This window comes from Mauremys reevesii, linkage group 6 (assembly GCF_016161935.1).
Source record: "Mauremys reevesii isolate NIE-2019 linkage group 6, ASM1616193v1, whole genome shotgun sequence".
In the NCBI taxonomy this organism is placed as follows: domain Eukaryota; kingdom Metazoa; phylum Chordata; order Testudines; family Geoemydidae; genus Mauremys; species Mauremys reevesii.
This window is the reverse complement of record NC_052628.1, coordinates 97,765,407-97,789,303: the sequence shown is the minus strand read 5'-3', so window position 1 is coordinate 97,789,303 and position 23,897 is coordinate 97,765,407. Positions and strand designations below refer to the sequence as shown.

The 23,897-nt window shown below is 42.8% G+C and overlaps 2 long non-coding RNA genes across 3 annotated transcripts in view; one reads left to right on the top strand and one right to left on the bottom strand.

Annotated features, from left to right (window-relative positions):
* LOC120408130 overlaps positions 1 to 23,897 on the bottom strand; it is a 70,649-nt gene that overhangs the window by 38,888 nt on the left and 7,864 nt on the right. The window contains exon 3 of one of the 2 annotated variants that reach the window (XR_005600437.1): positions 12,473 to 12,607. The exons of the other annotated variant lie outside the window; for it this stretch is intronic. This is a non-coding gene — a long non-coding RNA (uncharacterized LOC120408130). Of the gene's footprint in view, positions 1 to 12,472; positions 12,608 to 23,897 lie in introns of those variants that run through there. 2 annotated transcript variants of the gene reach the window in all.
* LOC120408125 overlaps positions 4,449 to 23,897 on the top strand; it is a 37,262-nt gene continuing 17,813 nt past the window's right edge. Inside the window, exons 1-4 of the long non-coding RNA XR_005600430.1 lie at positions 4,449 to 4,624; positions 7,264 to 7,440; positions 12,791 to 12,900; positions 15,542 to 15,762. This is a non-coding gene — a long non-coding RNA (uncharacterized LOC120408125). The remainder of the gene's footprint in view (positions 4,625 to 7,263; positions 7,441 to 12,790; positions 12,901 to 15,541; positions 15,763 to 23,897) is intronic.

Below are 23,897 nucleotides of genomic sequence, written 5' to 3'. Positions count from 1 at the left end.
CTTGTACTCAAAATCCTATCTTCTTGTGTTAAATAAACGTATTTCATTCTTTAATCAAAACGAATCCACTGTTGTGGTTAAACTGGGCTGCATGGTAACTCCATTTAAAAGGAGCAAGTTGTTGTATATTGTTCCCTTACATGGGCAATGGACCTAGCTGGACCGTCCAGGAGAGGGCTGGACAGTGCAGAACACTTTTTCGGGGGAAATTTGGGACTGGGAGTGTGTTAGGGTCACCCTGCATGTAGTAACCAAGGCTGCTGGAAGCCAATGTGTGGCTGGTGTTTGCTGACAGGCTGCTGGGATCAGAGCTGCTGGACCAGATGCTCGGGGTATGACATGCATGTTTGTGAGGAGCCTAGGCTGGGAGACAGCTGCAAAACATTGTGAGGTACCCTGGGTTGCAGGCCATGTGGTGACACGGCTCCTCACTGGTCTGGACTGCATCTCATAATGTTATAACGGCATTATGCTAGATTAAGGACTAGTCTGAGACTACTAACTGATATTTTTCCCAATGATCTAAGTAGGAACATTCACTCCAGTCTTCAGGGGTGAAAGGCAATACTTATTTTTTTTTAATATAAATACAACATTCCGGTTACAAAGCTGTCAGTTATAAGAATTATTTGTAATATAAAGTCAGCTGTACTGCTACCCCAGCTCTCTGAACTTTGTCGATTATTGAGCTAAACAGGCAATTTAAGATATCACAAGAACAACATTTCAAGAGAAGTTGCACTGTTTTATTATCTGGCTATTGTCCCAACTACTTGCTACTATTTCTCCTATATGTAGGCTGCCTCCCATCTTGCCTTTTAGTAAACATAAGTATTCATCATTCGATTTTCTGAATCTGCTTATCACCAAAGTACAGTTGTATATTGATGTGTGTTCGTGGGCAGGGGCGGCTCTAGCAATTTCGCCGCCCCAAGCACGGTGGCACATGGGCAGGGGCGCTCTGCCGGTCACCGGTCCTGCGGCTCCGGGGGACCTGCTGCAGATGTGCCTCCGGTCCACACCTGCGGGAGGTCCACCGGAGCCGCGGGACCAGCGGACCCTCCACAGGCACGCCTACGGGAGGTCCACCGGAGCCGCCTGCCGCCTCCCGGCGACCGCCAGAGCGCCCCCCGCGGCATGCCGCCCCAAGCACGCACTTGGAGCGCTGGTGCCTGGAGCCGGCCCTGTTTGTGGGTCACAGAAATATTCATAGTCCAACAGTCATGCAATCCTGTTCTAGACACCGTGAACACTGTTGTTGGAGAACTCTTGGCATACTCCAATCAGTGTGGTCTTTTGCAATTTATGAAGAACCTTTGTAAATAATTAAGCAGTGTCATTCCTGATTATCTTTGTAATAAAAAAGAGAGCTTAGTAGTATACACCCACACCTTCTATGTTTGTCATAATTGATTATTGGTTGTTCCATCTGAAGAAGATGCTCTCATTTCCTTGTGATTTGTTTTTAATTAAGATCCAGCTTTTAGTAATATTTGCTGTTCTTCTAAGATGGTAGAAGACTTAATGGACTGAATAACACTGATCCCAGAGATGAACCATGATATAGGATAGGGATTTCCAAACTTTTTTTGCTGGCTTGGCCCTATTTAATGAAGTGTTTCCTGCCAGGACCCTAGACAGCATGGAGTTTGCCATTTTGAAGAGAAAAATGGTGCTCTCCACACACGGTGACCTCGAACGCACCATATGTGTGAGAGCATCCTCCTTGCGGCATGACATTTTGCTCCACAAAATGGCATCTTCTTCCCAATATGTATCCTCTTGTTTAAAGAAGCTTATCTTACCTAAAGTTCTTACCAGAGTTTTCAACTAAACCTGGTTGAGATCCCACTTTTGTGAAGTAAATTCACTGTCCACTTAACTCCTAGGTGAGGGATGACAGAGCATTGTCTTTGTCCCCCAAATATTGTAGAAAAAATCCTTGACCTCCTCCTCCTCCCATCTTCTTTCTTGCTTCTTTTGTCTCTTTAAATTTTTTCACAATCCTTCACTTGTATTCGGTTCAGACTAGTAGAAGGAGACTCATTGTGAAACATGCAGTTCTTAAGATACATATAAACAGCCAGCTAGATAAATATTTCTTTTTGGACAGCAAACCCGTTTTTCACCTTTGCTTGTGACCAGTCTCTTACACAACACCTGTACATAAATTTCACAATGATATAAATGACCGGTGTGACACAGGCTTTCATTTGACCCCCTCATACAATCTTTTTGGTGAACTAGAATGTACACACTAGACTCAGGAGATTCCTGTAACCCCTCTCCAATCCCTTGCCAGTTGGATTAGGAGGCTTTTGGGTCACCCTCCCCACGGAGTTTGGCCACATAGCTGCAGCTTCACTATAGCCAGATATCTTCCTTGTCTCAGCCTTGTCTTTCCCACGAGAGACTAAATCTGGAAAAATTCAGCCTGAAAGGTAAAATTTTGACAAAGCTATAAGCATCAGAAAATGCCCTTCAAAATGGAAATGCTTAGACAACCTTAATATGAATGTTGATATGTGTGCCAGCAATAATAAAATCTGGTCAAAGTTCTCAAATTAACAAGCCTTGACTAATGATTGACTGTGATATTCTATGTCAAAAACAACAAACATTGCTGAGAATGATTCCTAAATTTAGCCTGAGAATTTGCAGAACATTACATTTTGACAATGAAGGACAAAGTCAGCAAAGGTGTAAGCAAGTTCAACTTCATTAACTTTAGAGTAAGCAGGTAGAACTGCCTTAAAGTTGAATTTAGCATTGATTTCTCAGAGATTAGAGACAATTATTTAACTGATCTTTAAGGTCAAATATTTTGTTATTCCAGTTGAGCTGTATTTACATAAACCTAGATTAAGCTAGTTTTGTTATCTTTCCTTTACATTATTAAGTGTTAGCATATGAATATTATTTGTTACTGATGAGAATAACTGCTCAGCTTTGCAAATACAGTATATACTATGTTAATTTTTCTGGTTTTCTTTAATTTATTCTGTAGCCTTTGACTGTTTAATAAACTTCTGGTGCAGTAGTTTATTGGAATAAGTATCAAACATTTTGTCTCTGTAATGAATACAGGGCTGTTGAGCTTTCCGCTGTAGCAAAAACAGTTTTCATGAAACACAGCACTGTTGAAATTGGCCTTCTGCTCTTACTACTCTGCCAGTGCACCATAGACTTGACCTGTGACACAATAGTTATTCCTGACTTGAACCTCTTGTCAGCAGGGACCGTTCATTGATCAGGACATGCAGGTGAATGAGGACAGACACAGGGATGGTTTAAGCAATGTTATCTGCTCCATCTCCCTTTACCAGGCATTTAAGTAGGTTCCATGCAGGATATACAGGGTTCCTATCATATAGCCGATAGCAATCCTCTGCCTACTCTTGTGATTCAGCCCACTCTGCTGAATCCTCTCACCCTTCCCTCTGAAGAGGACAGAAGGTACCAAAGAGGGACCTTGATCTGTGAATATTTCAGTTCTCCCCTTTTTCCATTGGCCTGAGGTCCACCAACATAATCCCAGGTCTCTCTTATTTCTGGGCACTGGCCCCTTTGTCCTTTTATCTGCACTGGACACAAGTTCTGACAAACTAAACAGTCATACACATTCCTGGTATTAAATTTCTAAATCGTATTCCTATTTAATCTAACTGTGTCTCTATCAGGCCAATTTGGCCCCAAAGGGAAACATTCCTTCCTGACCCTAAAACAAGTCTCACCCACAGGATCCTAAAAACACAGTTCCTATACTATCTAACTACTGGGATGGAGGGTGTTTTCAGCTAAAATGGGGCAAGAAGCTTGAGCAATGTAGGGTAATTATTAATGATGGTGCGGAGCAAAGAGCCAATCAACTTCCATCTCCCTCTGGCTGGCCAGTGAGTGGCAGAAAGCTCAAGAGAAGGAGGAGACTACCTTTGCATACAGTTCCCTTTTCAGTCTGAAGCTGTCCAGCACCATGCAGATCCAATCAATTCTCCCACTCTTAAAGTGGGTGAGTGGCTGTGATGGAATGCATCTCTGTATTCACACCATTCACACTATTGTAATAATCTTTGTACAAAATATGCCTTGTACAGTATCATTTTGAAAACTAATAACTTGCTGGTCAATAATATCATGGTGGAATGTATGTAGCAACATTATATGTAAAGTTAGGAATTCTCCCTGAATGATGCTGATGGCACATGTTCAAACCCGCGTAGCCCTGATTAGACAAAACTGGGCAAGCAGGTCTTAAACAAAGGAATGTGTGTTTACCTCAGTTTACATTTACATTGTAAACAGAGTCCTGAGACAGTGAGGGAGAATGCAGGAGACCAGGAAAATTTGCATTTCAGCAAACAGAGGTAAAAATAAACAGAATGTAACTTCTTTCACCATCTGACATGTCACCTTCTTTACAGTTTCAATAAACTTTGCTTTGAGGGATAACCTTTAGGAAAATGCATCTCCAAGGGGGACTGGACTATAAAAGGGAAGGGCAAAATAACCCAGTTTCTCTCTCCCTATCCATCTCTCTTGAACCTAAGAAGACAGACAAAATAGTCTAGCTCTTCGACTCTGAGAGGGCGCCTGACCTGAAGATTTGTCGGTGGGGATGCATGTGGTAAGAATTTTACTTTGAACCAAGCCTAGTTTGTGAAGTTTTAGTATTAGGAAGCCTTTTATCTTTATTTCTCTTGTAACCATTTCTGACTTGAATGACTATACTTGTACTCAAAATCCTATCTTCTTGTGTTAAATAAACGTATTTCATTCTTTAATCAAAACGAATCCACTGTTGTGGTTAAACTGGGCTGCATGGTAACTCCATTTAAAAGGAGCAAGTTGTTGTATATTGTTCCCTTACATGGGCAATGGACCTAGCTGGACCGTCCAGGAGAGGGCTGGACAGTGCAGAACACTTTTTCGGGGGAAATTTGGGACTGGGAGTGTGTTAGGGTCACCCTGCATGTAGTAACCAAGGCTGCTGGAAGCCAATGTGTGGCTGGTGTTTGCTGACAGGCTGCTGGGATCAGAGCTGCTGGACCAGATGCTCGGGGTATGACATGCATGTTTGTGAGGAGCCTAGGCTGGGAGACAGCTGCAAAACATTGTGAGGTACCCTGGGTTGCAGGCCATGTGGTGACACGGCTCCTCACTGGTCTGGACTGCATCTCATAATGTTATAACGGCATTATGCTAGATTAAGGACTAGTCTGAGACTACTAACTGATATTTTTCCCAATGATCTAAGTAGGAACATTCACTCCAGTCTTCAGGGTGAAAGGCAATACTTATTTTTTTTTAATATAAATACAACATTCCGGTTACAAAGCTGTCAGTTATAAGAATTATTTGTAATATAAAGTCAGCTGTACTGCTACCCCAGCTCTCTGAACTTTGTCGATTATTGAGCTAAACAGGCAATTTAAGATATCACAAGAACAACATTTCAAGAGAAGTTGCACTGTTTTATTATCTGGCTATTGTCCCAACTACTTGCTACTATTTCTCCTATATGTAGGCTGCCTCCCATCTTGCCTTTTAGTAAACATAAGTATTCATCATTCGATTTTCTGAATCTGCTTATCACCAAAGTACAGTTGTATATTGATGTGTGTTCGTGGGCAGGGGCGGCTCTAGCAATTTCGCCGCCCCAAGCACGGTGGCACATGGGCAGGGGCGCTCTGCCGGTCACCGGTCCTGCGGCTCCGGTGGACCTGCTGCAGATGTGCCTCCGGTCCACACCTGCGGGAGGTCCACCGGGCGCGGGACCAGCGGACCCTCCACAGGCACGCCTACGGGAGGTCCACGGGCCGCCTGCCGCCTCCCGGCGACCGCCAGAGCGCCCCCCGCGGCATGCCGCCCCAAGCACGCACTTGGAGCGCTGGTGCCTGGAGCCGGCCCTGTTTGTGGGTCACAGAAATATTCATAGTCCAACAGTCATGCAATCCTGTTCTAGACACCGTGAACACTGTTGTTGGAGAACTCTTGGCATACTCCAATCAGTGTGGTCTTTTGCAATTTATGAAGAACCTTTGTAAATAATTAAGCAGTGTCATTCCTGATTATCTTTGTAATAAAAAAGAAAGCTTAGTAGTATACACCCACACCTTCTATGTTTGTCATAATTGATTATTGATTGTTCCATCTGAAGAAGATGCTCTCATTTCCTTGTGATTTGTTTTTAATTAAGATCCAGCTTTTAGTAATATTTGCTGTTCTTCTAAGATGGTAGAAGACTTAATGGACTGAATAACACTGATCCCAGAGATGAACCATGATATAGGATAGGGATTTCCAAACTTTTTTTGCTGGCTTGGCCCTATTTAATGAAGTGTTTCCTGCCAGGACCCTAGACAGCATGGAGTTTGCCATTTTGAAGAGAAAAATGGTGCTCTCCACACACGGTGACCTCGAACGCACCATATGTGTGAGAGCATCCTCCTTGCGGCATGACATTTTGCTCCACAAAATGGCATCTTCTTCCCAATATGTATCCTCTTGTTTAAAGAAGCTTATCTTACCTAAAGTTCTTACCAGAGTTTTCAACTAAACCTGGTTGAGATCCCACTTTTGTGAAGTAAATTCACTGTCCACTTAACTCCTAGGTGAGGGATGACAGAGCATTGTCTTTGTCCCCCAAATATTGTAGAAAAAATCCTTGACCTCCTCCTCCTCCCATCTTCTTTCTTGCTTCTTTTGTCTCTTTAAATTTTTTCACAATCCTTCACTTGTATTCGGTTCAGACTAGTAGAAGGAGACTCATTGTGAAACATGCAGTTCTTAAGATACATATAAACAGCCAGCTAGATAAATATTTCTTTTTGGACAGCAAACCCGTTTTTCACCTTTGCTTGTGACCAGTCTCTTACACAACACCTGTACATAAATTTCACAATGATATAAATGACCGGTGTGACACAGGCTTTCATTTGACCCCCTCATACAATCTTTTTTGGTGAACTAGAATGTACACACTAGACTCAGGAGATTCCTGTAACCCCTCTCCAATCCCTTGCCAGTTGGATTAGGAGGCTTTTTGGGTCACCCCTCCCCCACGGAGTTTGGCCACATAGCTGCAGCTTCACTATAGCCAGATATCTTCCTTGTCTCAGCCTTGTCTTTCCCGGGGAGAACCACATCATAACACTATAGTATCCCCCCATGCAGCTGCTGAATGTTATTACTGAAGCTAATATATGTGGAAATATTTAAGTATTTGCTCACCGTAATTTTTTTTTTTTTTTTTTTTGCCACCAGTGATATAAAGGCTTAGGGTGAAATACTCACCTCATTAAAATCAATGACAAAACTGCTATTGAGTTCAGTGTGCCAGGACTTCACCTCTAGTATTTGGATCTGAGGAGATTCGTCAGAAATTTTAAGATATTTTGGGCTCCAAAAGATGCAGATGGATGCTTTTGAAAACCCCACAAGGTACCTACGCACCTAACTCTCATTGTATCTTTATAAGTCTGAATACCTGTACAAATCTGGCCTTAGTAACATTCAACAGAAATTTGGATGCACTTCTAGAAATATATATTGCACTGCAGGGTTCGTGGGTAATAATCTCTAATGCTCTTCAACAAAAGGTAGTTTCCTGAATTAATGTAGCACATCTGGGCACTGTTCCAATGAAAATGTTGGCTAGATGCTGCCCTGGCTGAAAATATTGAGAATTAAATAGCTTCAGGCTGGCACTGCCAGCTAAAGAGAACCCTTCCCTGCCCGAGTAGCTGTATTGCATGTTTGAATGGCAAAGAGTGTAAACAACAATTGGTCATGGATTTTTAAACAGAAAATGTTAAACAAAAGTAGAGGTAAACATTTTGATGCAGGAAGCAGGGGCGGCTCTACAAATTTGGCCGCCCCAAGCAATCATGCCTGGGAGGCGCCCCCGAGCCGCGGGAGCAGCGGAACTGCCGCGGGCATGACTGCGGAGGGTCCGCTGGTCGCGCGGCTCAGCTGGACCTCCCGCAGCTGCGGGCGGTACGCTGGTCCGGCGGCTCCGGTTGAGCTGCCGCAGTCATGCCTGCGGGAGGTCCAGCCGAGCCGCGGGACCAGCAAACCGTCCGCAGTCATGCCTGCGGCAGGTCCGGTCGTCCCCGGGCTCCGGTGGACCTCCCGCAGGCATGACTGCGGCAGGTCCACCGGCCCAGCCTGCCGCCCCCCTGGGAAAGGGCCGCCCCAGGCGGCTGCTTGCCCCGCTGGGCTCTAGAGCCGCCCCTGGCAGGAAGTAACTAATGAAAGCTTATGCTGAAATAAATTTGTTAGTCTCTAAGCTGTCACAAGTACTCCTGTTCTTTTTGCGGATACAGACTAACACAGCTACTACTCTGAAACTAATGAAACAATAATTCTAGATCTAGTTTTGCACATACCAGGATAGTTTCTGGAGAGCAAATTCTAATATGTGCTGGATATTTTGTGTGTGCGTGTTTTTATTTTAAAAGAATTGTAATAGAGCCCTTGTAGGGCCAGGTGGTCTAATGGATAGTGCACTCAGTGTTGTTTCTCAGCGGGAAGGCCCTTCTGTCCAGTTTCTCACCTGAGCAGGGGCGGCTCTAGAGCCCAGCGGGGCAAGCAGCCGCCTGGGGCGGCCGTTTCCCAGGGGGGCGGCAGGCTGGGCCGGTTGAGCTGCCGCAGTCATGCCTGCGGGAGGTCCACCGGAGCCCGGGGACGACCGGACCTGCCGCAGGCATGACTGCGGACGGTTCGCTGGTCCCGCGGCTCGGGACTGCGGCAGCTCAACCGGAGCCGCCGGACCAGCGTACCGCCCGCAGCTGCGGGAGGTCCAGCTGAGCCGCGCGACCAGCGGACCCTCCGCAGTCATGCCCGCGGCAGGTCCGCTGCTCCCGCGGCTCGGGGGCGCCTCCCGGGCATCATTGCTTGGGGCGGCCAAATTTGTAGAGCCGCCCCTGTACCTGAGGATGGGTTTTGCTTCCCCCGGGTTGCCATGTCCTTGCCCTCTTCTTATCAGGAGGAGGGAGGTGACATTGGAATATGGCTTATGGCTAGCAGGGTAGGGAGCCAGAATCCTCCCATTCCACTGGGCTCCAACCAATGGCCCTATGAGATTCAACAGCACCTCAGAGTTACCCTCCCTGTGTCACTTCCTACCATCTGTCTCTCCCCTATGGCTCCAAGTCCAATATAAGGTAACAAAAGAAAAGGCAACTAAACCTTCAGCCCCCAATGGGCTCAGAGTGCAGCTCTACTTCCCTCAGGGAGGCTTCTTTGGTACCCTTGTCTAGGAGTCCTTAGGGTGGGTCTGTCTTCCTCCACAGCCTCCCTCTGGCTGAGCTGGGTTGCTCCATTTCAAGCTTCCTCTCCAGAAGGAGCATACTTTGCAGGTCCGGAGGGGTGGGGCTACCTGGGCCCAATATTGTCCTTTAACCCTTTGGGCCCAGTGTGGGATTTGTACACCCCATCACAAGAATATTGTGCACAAAATAGCCTCCCCTGCAGTATAGACCTAGCCTTGGGGCCGGGGGTCGACTTAAGATATGCAACTTCAGGTACGCAAGTATCTTAGGTCGATTTACCTGGCCGTGAGGACAGCGGCGAGTTGACCACTGCTGCTCCCCTGACTCCACTTCTGCCTCTCGCCACGGTGGAGTTCCGGAGTCGACGGCAGAGCGATCAGGGATCGATTTTTATCGCATCTACACTAGATGCGATAAATCAATCCCCGATAGATCAATCACTACCCGCCAATCCCTGGGCCCTTAGGGTAGTGTAGACGTACCCTAAGGGCCCAAACTAGTAGTTTCTATTCATATGATGAGTACTTCTTGCTCATGTAAGGAGTGTCACAGATGTCAGTGAGGATCTTCCATGAATAAGAAGTGTTCAGGGGAGCAAGAGCTGCACCATTAGTTGTCAAACTGTGGTTTTTAACATTTAAAATATTTCTCCTCCTATTGAGGCTGTGTTTGGTCATTCAACGGGGAAGATAATTATGAGCTCTTTATAACGATTTTTCTCCATCTCTGGAATCCTCTCTGCACTTCCTGGTACAAAGATGATGTCACAGAATGATATGGTCTGTGACAACCTGGATATCATAACTTGTGTGGGCTACAGTGGTACTTCTGGTATCTTTGTTAGGTGATTTATGTTATTACAGAACACACCAATGATCCTGGAAGTGCCAGGAGGATTTCACATGCAGAGTGGGAAAACGTGAGGAAAGACTTTATTGCTTACACTAAACCGTAGCTCTTTCTGGTACAAACATTCTTAGCTTGCTGAGTAAATTATGTCTTTACAGGAGAACTAATTTCCTCTAGGTTTATCTCAGATACTTATATGACTCCCATCACTGTAGTATCTGAGAGCCTCACAATCTTTCGCATATTTACTCTCAAAACTCCCCTGTGAGGTAGGAAAGTGCCATTATGCCCATTTTACAGATGGAGAACTCAGACATAAAAAGATTAAGTAACTTGCCCTATTTCACACACAAAGTCTGTGGCAGATCTGAATGTGGGTCTTTCAAGTCCTAGGGTAGTGCCCTAACCACTGGAGCATCCTCCTTCTCCATTAAGCAACCACTGATGATACATGCAGGGGTTATTTTTCCAAAAACACACCTTTAGGATTACCTTGCACAAACATAGGCAAGCATTTTACATTCAGCATACTTAGGACCAGGAACTATATGTTTTTAAGAAATTTAGATACTGGATATAAAATAATCAATGTCTGTACAGCAAGCAGAATTCCTCTCCAGCAGGATGGACACCACTGTCACGTGAATTTATATTTTTAGAATCCATTAAGGATACGCCAGGAGGCACTTGCTGAGTGTAATGTTTTTGTTCCTCTTTATGTCACTTGGCAGTGAATAGGTTAAGAACACTCCACTCTGCATAAGCCACCCCATTAGCAAATAAGAGAAAGAAATGGGTAGGTAATGAAAAATGCTTGGTTGGAAATGTTAAGAAATGAAGTCCAGAAACATGTGTAATAGCAGTAGGCGGTCATAGGTTTATGGGGTGTATTGATTAGCTAATAGCAATAAAAGGAAAAGATTAGGATGTTGTAGACAAAGACTGTGATACTGAGCCAAAGAATCTGCAATCAATCATTAATTTTCAAGATCCTGAAGAGGATACAGGACTGACTGATAAATCTATAGGGAAGCAAAGAACTCTCATCTGCTGACACGTTTTACCCCCTTTCCCTCACACACTGCTCACCCTCCAACTTCCCCGCCCCCCTTAATGAATACCAGAAAAAAGCAAATGCCCCTGAATGAGGATGCTGCCTGGGACCATGGGAGCAGATGAGTCTGAGAAATGATTCTGTATGGCAAAGCTGAAAGATATAGTCCTCTTTCCTTTAAATTGCTGTGAATGAAGAGTAGTGACTATTCTGAGATAGCGTGGAAAGAGTTATATCTGGTTTCAAGATAACCCATGCAACCTGAAAGATGACAACTATGTGTTAATGTCACAGGAAGCTCCTGATTTCCTGGACAAGTTGGCTAATTATGATTGCGAGGTTATGCTCAGAGCACATGACTTGTTCTGTGAGATGTATTAGACCTATTGTACGCCATATGCTGTGGGGCCTGTACATAGAGCACAGGCCTTCAGGGAGAAGTCCTCTGAAAACAGAGTAAGAAATGACCCAAAGAACAATTGCACTGTGAGAGTGGGCACTAGCCGCAGTGACACTTACTGATGGTTATTTTTCCTTATGCGTAAAATCTTTCCAGAACTATAGGGATTAATGCAAATGACACAGGCACTTAGTGGAAAGAAGGATATAAGGAGTTCAGAACAGTAAAATGACAACTAAGGGAGATGAACTGGAATGTGTCCCCATGTTGAGGTCAGGACTCCTTTATCCCACTGCCTGTTTGTAATAAGGGTTAAAAATATCTGTGTACTAAATTATACAGGGGCCGGCAAGTATGATTCCCCTTAAAAAGCTTGTTTTAGCTAGGATCCTCCTTTTAATTACAGAAAAAGGTTCTGGCATTACCGTCCTCTTCCTTTAGCAAATCCTTTTGAAACAGCAGCCTAAACAGAAGAAAATTGGCCTCATTTAGGTAACCTGCACATGATGGCTGCATAACTTGCTGTGGCTCATTTTACAAATCTTCTGGAACTATTTATTTTAGGTTTAAAAAAAATCTAGTTTAAATCTAGCCTGTGTACAGAATCTTCAGTCCCTCTTAATATGTCAGTGGCACTATCCGGAAACTAGACCACACATGTTTGTATATTCTAGGAGAAAAAACAATCCTGTCTTCATTATTCAAACCATCAGCCCATAGACAAAGGGGAAAAACAAGAAACAAATCACTACAGTGACACCCAGATCTTTCCTATTTTATCTTGACAGGGTTTCATTTATACGATAGTGCTTTTTCCTTTGCAGCTATTGCCTCCTGTTACTCTTTATGGTAATTGAAGCTGGGCCCAAAAGACCTTAGAGGCTTGTATCTTCTCTTCACATGAGTGACGCTTCAGTGATAAACTTGAACTTAAAGTTACTGAGGCGTAACTGAGGGTTCATTTGATAGCTAGTGGTTTTCAGCAGCACTGCAGGGCTTCAGGGGCTCAGCGTGAGTGAGATTGTTAATGTCCTGTGAGGGAAAACAATAACACATTTCATTAATGCATTCATGTGTGAAGCATCCATTAGTGAACTGGAGGTATTAATGACGTTATGCTTTAAACTGACATGTGGGGCATGACAGGAATTGCAAGGTCTGATGGCAACAGATGACAAGATAAGCAAATATTTGAATGGCTTCATTTGCCTGCAGGTCAAAGGATGGGTGTATGGGAAGTGAGAAAATGAAAACCTGGGAGAGATTGGTGGTGTTCTAGCATGGACTGAACTGCGGCAAGACTAAAGGAAAACAGAGCTCACAAGGTAAATAAAGTCTTTACTAAGGGCGGTAACACTGTAAAAGGAAAAGGCCTAATTGTTCTAGAGATTCAAACTGCGACATTAGAAGAAATGTTAAGAATGGCTCAGCAAAGTTTGAGGTATAAATATGTGCATACCACCTTTGTTTGTATGAACACACTTTTATTTGACATTCCAGCTTGTTTCCCCTTTCCTGTCTGCCGGCAGCAGGGTTTGAAATCTAGGGCGATATTCATTGCTGGCTAAATCATCACCAGCACTGAATTTGACCCTTGGATTTTAATGGAATTGTTCATCTACTTGTCAACAGAAGGTATTAAACAGTTGATAATTGGAGGATGGGATTAATTTTCCTTCTCAGAACCTCTGATTGTTGTGTGTTGTTCACTTTGTCAGGGTTTAATTATTCAATTTTAGTCGGTAAATAGGCTGATAAAGGCCCATTCACCTGCTTGGACCACGGTTGGATTCTTACACAAGATTCTGAGTAAAAAGGACTTGACAGCTGCAGCGCAGCCTTTAGATGACAGTAGTGCACATCTCAATGCCATCAAGCATAATTTAACATGAATAATCTGACATGCTTGGCAGCTTCTCTGAGAAGGGGGGGAGGGGGGAAGAGGCCACTGTTTTGCTAGCTCTGAGTCAGAATGAAGTTCCACAACCAGAGAGTTTTTCCATTTAGCACCAGATTGACGCTCACTAGTTGGCTAATGTAGTGAGATTTACATTATGAACACGGTGCTGCTGCTGACTTGTTAAAAAAAAAAAGACTTAGTCCTTCAAGATTCTTGTGCAAAAAAAAAAAAAAAGCACATCTCTCTTCAAAGATCCATAGCCCCCATCATCCAATAGCAAAGTCTAGCTATGTGCTTATGTACCCCTAATTTCCTCTCACACTCCTGTGTTAAATTTCTGTATAATGAGTCTGTTACCTACCCAAGTCTTGTTCTACACACATTTTAAATCAAACCTGTAATAGTTAATATAATCTTAGTGACACTCCCTCACCCCACACCCTTTAAATGCTGGAAAGGTTGCCAAACAGTTTCTGTTTACAACCACAATCAGAAACATTCTTCACTTACACTGAAATTTTCCACGTATGGAAAATTGCACTGAAAATTTCCCTGAAGGTACATTTTTGGGGGAGAAGTTTAAGCCAAAATCCCTTCAGATGTTTGGAGTTATTAGAAGGTGGTAAAAAATAAATTTTCCACTACATAGTTGCCAAAAAGTAAAACATGTTGCCAGGGACAATTCTTTTAATAAGATGCAGGGCTGTGCATAAATTCTGGTGAGTTTTAGATTAATTTCTTCATAAGTGGGAGAGAGAGAAAATGTTCAGCAGAATGCATGTAAAATGCTCTGCTAGTGCTCAGCCTGCACCTGATTAACTTGAAAAATTATTCCTTAAAGTCCCCCCACTTATTTTTGTCAGCCTGCCCATATTTTTGCCAGAACTAATCTGTATTCTGACCGCTCCATGACCTCCCCAAAGTAGGCGGAGCTAGGAGATGGCTGCCTGGTGATTGAAGTAGTGGGAGGAGGAGCAGCCACAGCAATCCAGTGTCCTAAGTATCTTTTCCTGCAATAGAAAAATTCAAAGGGAACTTCATGGGGATGATTTTGCAGTCTTTTATTTTTTTTTTTGCCAGATTTGAGCTGAAGATTAGCAAAATTCTAATTCTAAAGGTGTTTTGATCCAAGCTTTTAGTTTTGTCCTGACCTTTCTCTTGCTGTTCTCTAAAAAGTAAACTGATAGAAGATGCTGCTATGACTACTAGGGACACTGACTGGGAATGGATAAAACAACAGCTTGCTCTAATCTTTTTGTCAAAAAATAACCCTGTTCTGCATCTTCTTGGGCTACTGAAATTATTTGGTTAATTTATTTCTCCTTTTCATGCTTCTCTGCCTGTCTTGGCCAAATTCAGCCAGAAGTGGAGATACTTAAAATACAATGGAAGAGTCTATTCTTACATGATTCCAAGCCTGATTTCTAAATGAAAATGACTTTGATAAACTGCTGAACTTTTGGATGCTTATTTGAAGTGAACCACCAAACCTTTTGTGACTTGCCCATTGCTAATGCTGATGTAGCTCCTATGACATTGACAGTGATGAAGGGTGGTATATAATTTTAAATGTTGAAGATAAGAGACCAGATAAAAGGAAGCCCTTGAGCGTGAATCATCCCATGGCAATTAAGTGGAACTATAGAAGTTTTGACCTTTCTGACTAGAAGATGTCTAGAGGTAAATGGCAATAAGGCAAAGGGCAGGCATGTCATTCAGGTAAAAATGACTTCGTAATCTTTCTTCATATTGCCTTCTTTTAGGTAAGAAGAGGAATCTTTGTTCCAGTCCAAGATTTCCCTCTATCCCCATAGGATTGCTATGTGTCTTCCTTGTGGATTATACCTCAGGAACCTGGTTTGGAACATAGGCTGCCATGGTAGTGGCAATGCTGGTAGAGTTGAAATCCTGAACCTTGAAGTTATACCTTCATGAAAGGATGCACTCTTTGTCCCAGATCCCTGCCCGGTGCCTTCTTACCCTGATTGGCAGCAGAATCTTTAGGGAGGCTATTTCTGTATTTCCAGACTGTAATCTCTTGCTCTCTGTAACCTTTACTTCTGCAGATTAGGTATAAGGCCAGACTGAATCTGCGTTCTGTCCTTTTGAATTTTTGCATGTTCTGTGATGCAGTGGTTTCTTGGATCCCAATCTCTCAGCACAGGAGAATTGAAAGTGAAATTGCTTAAGACTAGAATGCATTCAGCTGAGCCCAAGAGTTGTACTGTAAAGGTTAGGAGGAGGACCTAGGACCACAAGTACGCTTAGGGGCGGCTCCAGAGTAAAGGTAAGAAGACAATTTCCATTACAAGAATAATGCTGATACCCTCACATTGAACACAAACTTCACTCCTAATTTGTGGTCCCTGCCCAGAGCAGATTTTTTTTTAAAAGTTAAAGAGGTTAATTAGACAAATCCTCTTTGAGCTGTGTCTTTTTGAAAGAGTGCTGTGTGTGTTCATTTTTTAAAAAACTTCCTTGTTGTCCACTCTCAATTCACTGTAAAAATTTCAATCTGCTTTTATTCACTAATTCTCAATGAGAACTAGTGCATTAGGATGTAAATTTTAACCACACATGAGAGCAGAGATTTTGTTTTATGTCTGCAAGATTTGTAACTTCCACGCAAGGCCTGGCAAAGGTTGTTGTAAGCTCTGATATGCACTTCTTTAAAAAAAACAAAACACTTCATTGTAAAATAAAGTAAACAAGCTTAACCCCTCATCTCCCTTGAAAGCCCTTCTTATCATAAAGAGAGTCTTCAAAATGTAAACCAGTTATTAGGCTTATAAAGTTATAAATCTGTCATATGACTTCCCTTAAAAATACAATTTATTCGAGATTATTTAACCCCTCCCCCAAAACAAAACAAAACATCACCAACACCACTCCTTGTAAGTGTAAGTTTTAAGTGTAACTCACAATCACCAGCCATCATCAGAGCCCTTGCTTAAATGTTTGCTTCTAATCACCCCCATTTCCCCACACAGTCCACAGGAAATGGTGGGACGGGGACAGATCTCCACGCAATGTGAACTCCCTTCAGATCCTTGCTCTCACTGTTAGCAGCTCCCTCAGAAATGCCACTGTATCAGGTAAGCACTTTGCTGCACTAGTTCATGAACCGTGGCTACTTCCCACCTTTCCAGCTCAACAGATGGGGTCCATGTGGGGGGAGTCTTGTAGGGAGACAGTCTCCTGAAGGAACTGCATACTGAGAAGACGGGGACGCCAGGTAAATATGATCTCCAAGTTGGTAGTAGGGAACTGACTATGCCCTTGTCTCTATGCTTCTTGATGCAAGACACACTCACAAACTGTCTCCTAATCCCAGCAGGTACCCTTTCTCAGTAAGGACCCCTCAGAACAGAACAGTATGGGCCCTTTATGCTTTGCTACAGTGCTAAAAATAGCAGTGTAGATGTTCCTGCTTGACCTCTGAGACCCATCCCCCTCACCAGGTTTCAGAGCCTGAGCAGGAAAGTCTATGCAGCCATTTTTAGTGCCATGGGGTGAGCCTGGATCTGTTTACATGGGCACTGAGACTTGCTGGTGCAGTTTTATTGCAGGGTAGATGTACCCTTTGAGACTTTCTGCAAGCCTAATCAATTTTCTTAAGCTCATTCTGGAAGGTGGATGGTTATGCTTTGCATTGGAGTGCGTGATTTTCTTTTGAGAGACATAAGTTGCTTTTCAAATATATAAAACTGATACTTCATGTGTTTAAAATTTGCATGGGTGTATTGCACTCCATAGTTCAATCTAAACACAAATAAACGCGCTAGATTGAAGGGGGTGTGTGTGCAGACAAAATTAGCTTTTCTTTCATTGCTCATGTTTAATGAGTGTCAAATTTATTAGAACAGGAAAACTGTGCTTTCTTCTCTGCCCAATAGAATACAGAAAATGCTACATATATTTCTTCAAAGTATTGTACTGCTTGGAAATCTGCAAAGGCAACATCAGAGGTCTTGTCTACACAGAGCAGCAATGCGTTCTATGGGGGTATGATTTCTAAAGTACACTAATGTGTTCCGCACAAACTGGTCTGTGTAGACCCTGCTGGCACAAGTTAAAAGTGCCCTTGTGCACTTTAACATAGTGCTGACTATGTTAAAATGCACCAGGGAATTCTTAGTTCATGCCAGCAGGGTCCACATGAACAGTGTGCTTTCCAAATCACTAACCTGTAGTGCACCTTGCAGCTCTGTAAACAAGCTTAAAAAAATCAAACTGAGTGGAAGATAATCTGCGGTGAACTAGTTCTCTTCTGTAAATTAAATTTCCCAGAGTCCCATTTTTTAAGGCTTTGTACATATACTTTAGATTCAAATCAAGATAGTTTGTAATTAATCATAAAAGAAAGTTACAGTCAGAACTTGAGTTAATTCGCATTTCATTAGTTCACATGCAAAAATTAAAGTCTCTCCACTTCTGAAAGATTTAATAGCAGACTGATGTGTGATATCTGCTATTGCTAAAACTTCATAGCTGTTTGTTTATAAATATACTTTGAAATATTACAATAAATTGAAGCTAACTGAGCTAAGTACTTTTTTTGATTCCTTACCCATGGTTTATAGTGTTTGACTTCATATATATCATACATAATAATTATTTGTTAAGTGTGAACTCTGTTTGGGACTGTACAAGACCCAAATATACAGTCTGTCCTAAAGAGAATACAATCTGGGAGAAATCCAGAGAAGAAAGAATTCACTGAGAAATCCAGTTTGAAGTAATCTGCAGGGTTATTTATTTTTTTAATTGTCTGATTAACTTAGTTCTTTTGGGTATCATGGCACTGAATTTTTATGAGGGCTTTGAATGAGAAGAGTGAAGTCTTGGTAAATGGGATCACAAGGGACAGCACCTATCAAGATATTTCTATGCCTTCATTAAGTAATATTTTACACACGCTTTGCATAGGTGTAAATGATGACATAAAGTGCAGGACAATGGAGAATCCAGCCCAGGAGATGTAGGTTTGGTGCCTGGCTCTGCTACAGGCTTCTTGTCCTAGGGCTTCTTCTTGGAAAAGGCACAGAGCAGAAGTAGGAGAAGACAACAAATGAGGGTAGAGAGCTGGTCTTGCTGATGGAATGTTTGCCTGGGGAAATATGGTTTGGGGAGAAAAAAAAAAAGCTCTGGAATGGGATAGCGTAGAGTCTATCGTAGACCCTTAAAGAGAAGGAGTTTAAACTGGACGAATTGTGTAAGGGGAAGCCAGTGAAAAGGGTTTAAAGAGGAGAGTCACAGGGCCAGATGAACAGGAAAGCAAAATAATTACTTGCTAATTGACAATATTCAGTAATTTGCAATAGATCTTCCAGCACTGATACAAATTAGCCAGGTTCTACTATTTTATTCTGTTTCATGTCTTTCACACAACTGGTCCAGTAATAAAATATTAGTCTCAGTGAATATTTTTCCTGGATGCTTTTTAGAAAGATGGGCAAATCTGAAATACCTCTGTAATACCACCAGTTCTGCAGTCATGTCTGCTGTGCCATGGTATATTTGTACTGACAAACATAATAATAAATCAGTAATTCATGGCATATTTCATTTAGACCCTAATTGCAGTTCTAGCTCATTATTGATATTAATGACCCAGCAATCCTGACTGTTAAGTGATGAACTGAGCAGAGATCATGGTCCATAAGCTTGCTACTTTTTTAATAGATTCAAATGAGAATTAGAATATGCATGCAAATTGGGGTCTAAAAGAAATGGGAGCCTTTCAGCACTATTGAATTAGCTCATTTTATTGGAAATCAAAGTAATATTAACAAGGAAGCGTGTCTTGACTTGCAATAGTGTTATACCCCCGTCACTTGCACTAGGTGTCACTGTATGAGCTGGTATTATGCTCCGTAGTGTAACACGGGAAGCAGAAAAGAGACACCTTTCAAATCTGGTTTTGTACTTCACAGCATCTCAGTATTTCTTGAGTGTCAGCAAACCGCACTGTTTTTGAATATATGCATATGTTAAATGCAAAATGAATAACATGCCTGAAGATATACTGACGCCTTTCCCAAATACTTTCTCCGATTTGTTAGAATTGTTGTGAAAAGAAAATCTTCCCAAATGACAATGTCTAAGTGCCAGCCAGTATGAATTAGGCCTTGAAGTAAATCTTCCAAAGTTCAATAGTCCCATTTTCAAAAGTAACCTAGCTGCTTTATAAAATGGGACTTAGCCCCCCATGTCAAATAGATGCTATTGAAAATATTACCACTTGTCTACATAACTAATCTTGCAGGACAAATAATTTGATGCACCTCAGCTAACATGCACCTTGCATCCTTACATGATGGTGCTTCAATTGATTATTAGGTGTGCTAAATGTCATGGACAGTCCTTGATTTTTACATGGCTATGTAACAGCTAAAACTCAGTTGTTTTAGGTTCAGTCATTTGTTTTCCAGCATGGGTAGAGATGTCATGCCACAAAAATTGTCTCTGGATTCAGATTTGTAATTGCCCTAAATCTGGAGGAAATTAGATCAGAGGATTTGAACCTAGCCCATCTCTGCTTTTCAATAAAAAGGCACTTTTTATCAGGCATAGTAATGATTATGCCTGTCTTCTGACTGATGTGTATTTATGAACATTCTTCACTTTGCTGTGCTCTGTGGGTGTGGTTGTAAATCAGACACCTACTAAAATGTGAATTATTCACTAGAAAAATTTATACATGACTGAATTCTATATGATGGTTAAAAAGAGTCTACAGAGAGGCTGCCATACTCTATTATATTCTCTAGACTGTTGTAATTTTCATGAAGTCTTCATTTGTTTTTTTCCTCTTAAATGCAATAGGATTTTATCCATCAGGGTGAGGTCAAATATTAAAACCAGGTTTTTTCAGGTGTTTTCTGTAGGTCACCCAAGTCTCACAGCCATAGAGGAGAGTTGGGATTACCACCGCTTTATAAACTAAAAGTCTAGTGTGTGTGTTCTTATGTTGTGATTGTTGAACATCCAGTGAGACAGTCTGCCAAAGGCAAGGCTGGTACTGTGAATTCTGTGCTGAATCTTAACACCTATGTCTGCCCACTGTGAGAGATGGCTGCCAAGAAAGGCAAAGTTTTCTACATTTTCCAGTTGTTCTTTGTCGATGTACATCTTCCTTGCTGGGTCTGATGATTTGACCGGCTGGTGGTGAACTTTCATTTTGCTGATGTTCAGGGTTAGCCCTAGGCCTTTGTAAGTGTCAGAGAAGCAATTAAGGGCTGTTTGTAGATCCTCCTTTGAGTGTGCAACTACAGAACAATCATCTGAATACTGGAGTTCAGTTATTGTTGCTGATATTACTTTAGTTCTGGCATGAAGAAGAGAAAGGTTGAAGAGGTTGCCATCAATCCAGTCTTGGATGCCAATGCCCTGTGGTAGATGATCTTGGGTGAATGTTTTCATAGTTGCTAAGAATATGGAGAAAAGGGTGGGTACCAGTACACAACCTTGTTTTAAGCCAGTTTGGATGACAAAGGGCTCAGAGGTAGAACCACTGCACAGGATGGAGTCATCTAGTCATGGAGGAGTCTTACAATGGTGATAAATTTGCTTGGGCAGCCAAACTTTTTGACATGATTTTCCACAGAGCCTCATAGTTGACAGAACTGAAGGCTTTGGTCAGACGGATAAAGACCATATACAGCTGCTGGTGGTGTTCTTGACATTTTTCCTGGATCTGCCTGGCTGTGAAAATCATGTTGGTTGTGCCTTGTGATGGTCCGAAGGAGCACTGGGACTCTGGAAGTACTTCCTCTTCAAGAGGGAGCAGGCAATTTAGTAAGAATCTAGCAAGAATCTTCCCAGCAATGGAGAGGAGGGCAATGCCTCGATAGTTGCCACAGTCATCCCTGTCTCTCTTTTTGAAAATGGTGACGTTGTTAGCATTACATAAGTCAGCAGGGATTTCTTCGGTGTGCCAGATTTTGAGGAGCAGCAAGTGAAGCTTGTTAGTCACTGTTTCTCCACCTACTTTCAGTACTTCAGCTGGTATGTCATCAGGACCTGGTGTTTTATTGTTCTTCAGGTGTTGGTGGGCTGGCAAGAGTTTCCCAGATTGGGTGCTGAAGGATGAAGTCGATGATGTCATCAGTCAGTTGATTCTCAATTTAGAAGCTTTTGGTAGTGTTTCTTCCAGTGCTCTTTGATGGATTCATTATCTTTAAGAAGGGTACTACCACCTTCAGATCTCAGAGGCCACATGAGCTTGGTCCATACAGGGTCTTTGTCTCACAAAAAAACTCTGCATATCATGTCTGTCAGCGAATGTTTGGATTTATTTTGCTTTGTCCTCCCACCAATTGTTTTTGATTTCTCGGATCCTCCTTTGAACTTCAGCTTTGAGCTGTTGGAAAGAGCTCTGCTTCTGACTAGATAGTGATCAGTTTTGCTAGTTGCAAAAAGCTTTTCTCTTCTGGTCCAAAAGGGCTATAGTCTCAATGTTGTTGTTGTCAAACCAGTCCTGATGGTGGTGGGTAGCAAGGCCAATGGATTCCTCACAAACCTCATGGATGGTCTGTTTTAGGGCTTCCCGGTCATCTTTGACACTTGTGTTGTAATTTCCAGGTGTGCATATGGCCAGTTTTTCACTGAAGAGTGCTTGGAAGTTCTCTTGGTGCAATGAGGATTGAAGCCTTTGGATGTTGTATTGTCATCTGTGTGATTTGGATTGCTTTTTGTGTTTCAGTGCAATCTTGATGGACATGACTGACCTCACCAGGTGGTGGCCAGTCCAGCAATCATCGGCTCCTCTCATGACGGGGTGATTTGGACATCTCTTAGATACTGTGGTCTTACAATGATGTAGTTTAGGAAGTACCACTATTCTGAGCGAGGGTGTTGCCAACTTGTTCTATACTTGTTGTTTTGTCTGAAGAACATGTTTGTGATCACGAGTTCGTGCTCTGCACATTTGCTGAGTAGAAGGATGCCATTGGAATTGGTCTTGCCTACTCCTCCCTTCCAACTCTTGCATTTAAGTCCCCTAAGAGGATTATCTTATCTGTTTTTGGAAAGGATGACAACATTTTATTAAGGTCAGTGTAGAAGGATGCTTTCTGTTGTTCTTCAGCATCAAGACTGGTGCATATGCACTGATGATAGTGGCAAATGACTTATTGACCAATTGGATGTGGAGGGTCATAAGGCACTTGTTGATGCCGATGAAGAGCTCAGTCAGCAGTTGACTAGAAGGTTTTGATTGCAAAGCCAATACCGTGTATTCGGCTGTTGCTTGCTGGTTTTGCTTTCCAGAAGAAAGTGTAACCACCACCCTCTTCCCTCAAGTGGCCTTCATCTGCACATCTTGTTTTGCTGAGAGCAGTGATGTCGATGCTGTACCTCGAGAGTTCTTGGGCAACAATTGCTGTTCTGCATTAGGGTCTTTTACTTTTTGATTTGTCTAGTAGGTTACAGACATTCCAAGTTGCAAGAAACCTTTTTGTTTTTCGACCGCACTGGGAGTGATCTCTCTGGACATGATTATCCAGTCAGGTATGATGGGATCAGGAGTGCAAGTATGGCATTACTGTCCAGTACCCCATACCTGCAAAACATTTCTAGCCAGTACAGAGTACCGGAAAGACATGGGGTCACTGGACAGCCCCATGCCGGCAGCTCCACCCCCTACCCCCATGAGCTGCATAGTCCTGCTGGAGGACACGGCTAGGGGAGTGGGGCTGCGCTTTGCTCCTTTCCCCACTGTGGCAGTGGGGAAAGGAGCAAATGCAGCTAGGGCATTCGAGTCTCGGCTTCCCTTTCTGCAATGGGAGGTGAGATGTAGTTATGAGCAAAGCCTTAGAAATGAGAGTGAACAGCTTACACTCCGGGGGAAGAGGAGGGGGGCCAGTGAAGGGCCACAGATAGGCAGGGAAGCAGATCAAGTGAGCTGCTGAACATTCAGTTGATTGAAGAGGGAGAGGTGGGACACTGGGGAATTAGAAAGAAGGTGGTTCTATTGGTGCAGGTTAAAGAGAACCACAGTTCTTGCAGAGGGACTGTAGAGGAAGGGGCAGGTTTTAGAAGTATCTGGCAAAATTTGAGAAGATCCTGGATCAGGAGAAAGAAAGGGGGGGTCTCAAAGCTAAGCCTGAGTCTGAGTGATGGCAAAGGGATTGGAGTTGTCCCTGGTGAAAGGGGAGAGTGTAGAAAAGAAAAAATTAGACAATCTGTTTAATCAAGGCCGTATCTAAGGCTGTGGTGTGACATTCCCAGGTAGGTACATTGAAGAGACAGGAAGAGCCGTTGCTTGAGTGATTTTGTTCTTTCCTCTCCAAATGTCAAAGCCTGTTCCCATTGAACTCAATAGAAAAACTCCTGTTGATTTCAATGGGAACATGATTGGGCCCCAAGAGATCAGAGAATGTGATTTTGATCAATTGCTTATTTGTCCAGAGACAGTTC